This window comes from Hyla sarda, chromosome 4 (assembly GCF_029499605.1).
Source record: "Hyla sarda isolate aHylSar1 chromosome 4, aHylSar1.hap1, whole genome shotgun sequence".
In the NCBI taxonomy this organism is placed as follows: domain Eukaryota; kingdom Metazoa; phylum Chordata; class Amphibia; order Anura; family Hylidae; genus Hyla; species Hyla sarda.
The window spans coordinates 357756257-357762554 of record NC_079192.1 but is presented as its reverse complement, the minus strand read 5'-3'; positions in this window follow the sequence as shown (position 1 = coordinate 357762554).

Here is a 6298-nt window from a genome sequence, read left to right as displayed (position 1 = left end):
AGACTACAAGTCCCAGCATGGCCCTTACAGTGAGGACACGCTGAGAGTTGTAGTCTTGTAGCAGCGGGAGCTGAGCGGTGCAGGCGGGAGACAATGGGGGATGTATATCAGTGTCCACATCATTATCAAGTGAGGGTAGTGGGGAGGCAGTATGAGGAGCCCGGGCGGCTGCACTGTAATGTGAGCCCGGGCTCCTTATAACATATTCCGGCGCCGCAGACTCCAAAATCCCCTGCTGTCATTTCACATTTCCTGCTGGGTCCTGTGATTGGCCAGGACCAGCAGCCAATCACAGGACCAGTGGCGTTGCGACCGGGGTGTGGGGGGTGCGGCCCGCACCGGGTGACACCATCCTGATGGGGTGACACCAGGTATGCCACCGGTTCTTAGTTGCGCTGCCTGTCTCCATACTAGCACCCCCCCCCCCCCCGTCACCTGCTCAGTGAACCGGCCTGCGCCCCCACGTTTTCTGTTGCGCCGGTCCGAAGTCCCTCCGCAGGGCCGACGCAGGAGGACGTGACGTCACTCGCAGAGCGCCCGGAGAGAAGGAGCGCTGCGCTGGATGGGTGAGTGAGTGTCTGTCTCTCTCTGATTGTGTGTCTCTGTCTGTATGTGACTGTGTGTGTCTGTGTGACTGTGTCTGACTGTGTGTGTGTGTGTCTGTGAGTGGGTGTCTCTCTGTGTGTGTGACTGTGTGTGTCTGTCGCAATCTCTGTCTGTGTGTGGCTCTCTGTCTGTGTGTGACTCTCTGTCTTTGTGTGACTCTGTGTGTGTGTGACTCTGTGTGTGTCTCTCTGTGAGTGTGTGTCTCTCTGACTGTGTGTGTGTCCTCTCTCTCTATCTATCTGTGTGTGTGATCTAATGTGGGGAGACTTTGACCTATTGTGGGGAACATGCAAGGGAACCTGCGGCCTAATGGGGGGAAGCTACTACCAAATGTGGGGAATCTATGCTACCTAATGTGGGGAAACTGCTACCTAATGTTGGAAAATTGCTACCTAATGTGCGAAGGCTGTTACATAATGTGGGAAAACTGCTACCTAATGTGGGGATTCTGTGCTATCTAATGTGGGGAAACTTCTACCTAATGTGTGGAATCTGTGCTACCTAATGTGTGGAATCTGTGCTACTTAATGTGGGGAAATTACTACCTAATGTGGGGTAACTGGTACCAAATGTGGGGAATCTATGCTACCTAATGTGGGGAAACTGCTACCTACCTAATGTGGGGGAACTGCTACCTACCTAATGTGGAGAACTGCTACCTACCTAATGTCGGGGAACTGCTACCTACCTTAAGTGGGGGAACTGCTGCCTACCTAATTCTCCCCCCCCTGGCAGTAGCACCCTCATCATCCACCAGCAACCCCTCCCAGCAGCAGCACCTCCATCAGCAGATCCTGATGGTGGATGATGGGGGTGCTCCTGCCAGGAGGATGATCCTGCCGATGGACGATGGGGGTGATACTGCCAGGGGGGATGGCCAGTAGCACCCTCATCATCCTCCAGCAACACCTCCCCAGTACTAGCACCCCCATCATCAACTAGCAACACCACCAGATTTATATTCAGAGGGTACAGTATATGGCAGATTTATATTCAGAGGGCACAGTGTGTGGCGGTATATTGAGAGGGTACAGTATGTGGCAGATTTATATTCAGAGGGTACAGTATGTGGCAGATTTATATTCAGAGGGTACAGTGTGTGGCGGTATATTCAGAGGGTACAGTATGTGGCAGATTTATATTCAGAGTGTACAGATGTGTTGGTATTCAGAATGTACAGTGTGTGGTAGTATAATATTCAGTGGGTATGGTGTATGGAAGGTTTATAATCAAAGAGTATAGTGTATTATATTTAGACAATTTACAGTGTCTGGCAGGTTTATAATAATTATTGTTTTCATATAGAGGATGAGAATGCGCTGACCTAGTGAGGAGACGTCTGGGCGTCACATTCTGCAGACAGAAGTTTTAGCTGGACCAGGCGGTATGTACCATCTGAATTAGATAAGGGAAGACTAGAGAGAAGACGTCACCTGTAGTCACTGATATCATTGTACATTCTCCTCTCTATGTCCTATCAGAGCTGTAGTCACTTGTCATTTCTACAGTTATGATGAGTGAAACTACAACACCCTAACCTCACCACTGCATAAAGAGGTACTCTACTGGAAAAAAAAATTTTTAATCAACAGGTGCTACAAAGTTAAACAGATTTATAAATTACTTCTACTTAAAAATCTTAATCCTTCCAGTACTTATTAGCTGCTGTATAAGTGATTCACAGGAAGTTCTTTTCTTTTTTAATTTATTTTCTGTCTGACCACAGTGCTCTGTGCTGACACCTCTGTTCATGTCAAGAACTGTCCATAGTAGGAGCAAATCCCCATTGCAAACCTCTCCTGCTCTGGACAGTTCCTAACATGGACAAACAGAGCACTGTGGACAGACTGGAAAGAACTACACAACTTCCTGTGGAGAATACAACAGCTTATATAAGTACTGTAAGGATTAAGATTTTAAATAGAAGTAATTTAAAAATCTGTTTAACTTTCTGGCACCATTTGATATAAAAGTAAATGTTTTCCAGTGGAGTACCCCTTTAAGTAATTCTGGGAGCTGTATATTTAAATGGTGAAAACTTCTTTAACACTTTCCCATTCTGTGGCAGCTGGTATATCTGATTATTATACTGGAATTTCTCACAATGTGCTACAACAGTGGTGTCTGTCACAATAAGCTAAAAACTTACTGAGGGGGCGAAGGTATGGGGGTGACACCTTTTTCTACCGCACTGGGTGACACCAACCCTAGCAACACCACTGCACAGGACCCGACTGGAACATTGACATAACATCAGGGGATATAGGAGTCTGTCAGTGGGGGGTCCGTCAGCACCTCCCCCCCCCCCAACGGCTTTCACCTCCGCTGGGCCAAATCCGCTGGGCCAACACCAAAATCCCCCCCCCCTCCTCCGGCCTTCACCTGCACTGTGTCCGGCCTCCGCCCCCACCAGCACCCCCCTCCCCCCATGGCTTTCACCTGTCCGTAACACCCAAATCCCCCTCCCCCCCTCCCCGGCCTTATCCTGCACTGTGCCTGGCCTCCGCTCCCACGTTTTCGGTTGCGCCGGCCTACGCTCCCATGTCTTCGGTTGCGCCGGCCTGACGTCCCTCCGTCAGTGACGTCACTCGCAGGGCGCCCAGAGTGATGGGTGAGTGTGTGTGTCTGTCTCTTTGTCTGTCTCTATCTCTGTCTGTGTGTCTCTGTCTGTGTGTGACTGTGTGTGTGTGACTCTGTGTGTGTGTGTGTGTGACTATGTATGAGTGACTCTGTGTGTGACTCTGTGTATGTGTGTGTGTGACTGTGTGTGACTATGTGTGACTGTGTGTGACTCTCTGTGTGTGTGTGTCTGTGAGTGTGTTGTGTGTCTCTCTGACTGTGTGTGTTTGTGTCTGTGTCTCTCTGTGTGTCTCTCTTTGCAGGACTACAACTCCCAGCATGCCCTAATTGTAACTCCTTTAATCGCTCCTCATAGCTAAAATGTTCCATGCCCCATATTAGTTTAGTCTCTGCACCCTCTCCAGCTCCACAATGTCCCTTTTATGGACTGGAGCCCAAAACTGAACAGCATATTCCAGGTGAGGCCGTACCAATGCTTTATAAAGGGGGAGTATTATGTCCCTGTCCCTTGAGTCCATGCCTCTTTTGATACATGACAATATCCTGCTGGCTTTGGAAGCAGCAGCCTGACATTGCATGCTATTCTGTAGTCTGTGATCTACAAGTACACCCAGATCCTTTTCTACCAGTGACTCTGCCAGTTTAATCCCCCCTAAGACATACGACGCATGCATGTTATTAGTACCCAGATGCATAACTTTACATTTATCCACATTGAACCTCATTTGCCAAGTGGATGCCCAGACACTTAGTCTATCCTAGTCATCTTGTAACCTATACACATCCTCTGTAGACTGTACCATGCTACAAAGCTTGGTGTCATCTGCAAAGATAGAAACAGAGCTGTTAATGCCATCCTCTATATCATTGATAAATAAATTAAACAACAGCGGTCCCAGTACAGAACCTTGGGGTACACCACTAATAACCGTGGACCAATCAGAGTACGAATCATTGACTACCACTCTCTGGGTACGATCCCTGAGCCAGTGTTCAATCCAGTTACAAACTAAAATTTCCAAACCCAAAGACCTTAACCTACCTGTCAGACGTCTATGAGGGACAGTATCAAATGCTTTAGCAAAATCCAGAAACACTATATCCACAGCCATTCCTCTGTCAAGGCTTCTACTCACCTCTTCATAAAAGCAAATTAGATTGGTTTGACAACTTCTATCCTTAGTAAACCCATGCTGGCTATCACTTATAAAGGATTACATACAGGAATACATAGGGGATAATTGTATTATAAGTCCTTCAAACAATTTACCCACAATGAACGTTAAACTTACCGGTCTATAGTTTCCTGGCGAAGACCTAGAGCCCTTTTTGAAGATTGGCACCACATTCGCCTTGCGCCAGTCTCTTGGCACAATACCAGACACCAGTGAATCTCTAAATATCATGAACAGGGGTACAGATATTACTGAACTTAGTTCTCTAAGAACTCTTGGGTGCAATCCATCTGGCCCTGGAGATTTGCTTACATTTAAATTACTTAACTTACCTTGTACCATCTCTACAGCCAGTTCAGTACATTACATGATGTGTTACCAGCACTGACCTGTCCAATGTCAGCTCCTCCTTCTTCCTTATTATATACAGAGCTAAAGAACCCATTCAGTAGCTCCGCCTTCTCTTGATCGCCCGTGACAACCTCCCCATTATTATTATTATTAAGGGGTCCCCAATGCTCTGTCCTTGGTTTTTTTGCATTTATATATCTAAAAAAATATTTAGGATTAGTTTTGCTTTCTTTTGCCACCTGTCTCTCATTTTGAATTTGTGCTGTTTTTATTACATTTTTACAGATTTTATTAAGCTCTTTGTACTGTTTAATTGTTATAGCTGACCCATCAGATTTGAATTTTTTGAAGGCTATTTTTATGCACTAACACTAATTACGACTGGCAACAGTCACCGGAGGAGGCGTCGACAGATGTCCCAATATTGTCGGATAAATGGGCATTGCCAGGACAAGAGTGCCCCTACAGCCACAACCCCTCCAACAACAATTGGATGTCAAAGGATATATCCAGGCCAACCTGTCCAGCATGAAATACCATCTTAGTGTAGATTTCATGACTGACTCGATGTGTGATGAGTATTTTAGGCTCTGGTGTACCACTCCTCTGTAGTATAAGTGGTATGTAAGTCTAGCTCCCTAGTGGATGAAATTTAATAAAGTCTGCTGGTTGCAGGAGTTGGTAGATTGGCTTGAGACCCTTTCTAGTACCTGAAATGTAAATAACTGCCAAAGGATGCATGGTTAAGTCAGTGCCAGACTGGGGATAAAAACCAGCCCTGGAAAATAATTGCATACCAGCCCAACAGCATTGTCTCATTGTGCCAGTAAATGGCCGCCGAGTGCAGATGTTTAACTTTACATGGCTATATATAGATATATAGTTTGGTAGTTTGTCCCCATATTAGCTAGGCAGGAATATAGTAGATAGTCCCCCACATTAGCTAGGCAGCAGATGCCCTCCACATTAGGTGTAGGCAGCACAGTTCCCCCACATTAGGCCCTCGGTCCACGTCTGAACGGACCGGCCGGTAGGTCCGCCCCTGCCCCACTGCATACAAGGTATCCTGCTAGGCCAGTCCAGCCCTGGGTCAAGTCCATCATTGTTAGCTGTGGCAAGAGGTGGTATAATTGGAGATACTTATATAAATCAGCACATGGAATTGAAAATTGGCTGCATATCAATTGAAAAGAGAGTATTAAGGCAGATGACCAAATATTTTTTCACTGTATGGACAGATCTACAGTACATGGGGTAAGAGTGCTTGTACAAAAGAGAACGGTAGGGACTCTGGGTAGGGACTTATACAAGGGGTTTGGGGTGTGTAACCTCCCGCCAGTTTGCCTAAACATCGGGGGACAGCAGCCTTCCAGAACAGTAAGTTTAATAAATCTTTCAATGTAAACCATTGAATGTTCTATATGGAGTGGAGAGGAGTGACAACCACTATACCATCAGGAGATAAGTAAGTAGAGATGAGCAAACTTAAAAAAAATTCAATTCGGCCGATTCGCCGAATTTTCCGGAAAAATATATTTTGATCCAAATTTATTTGTGGCTAATCTATATTAAAAAAGGCTATTTCT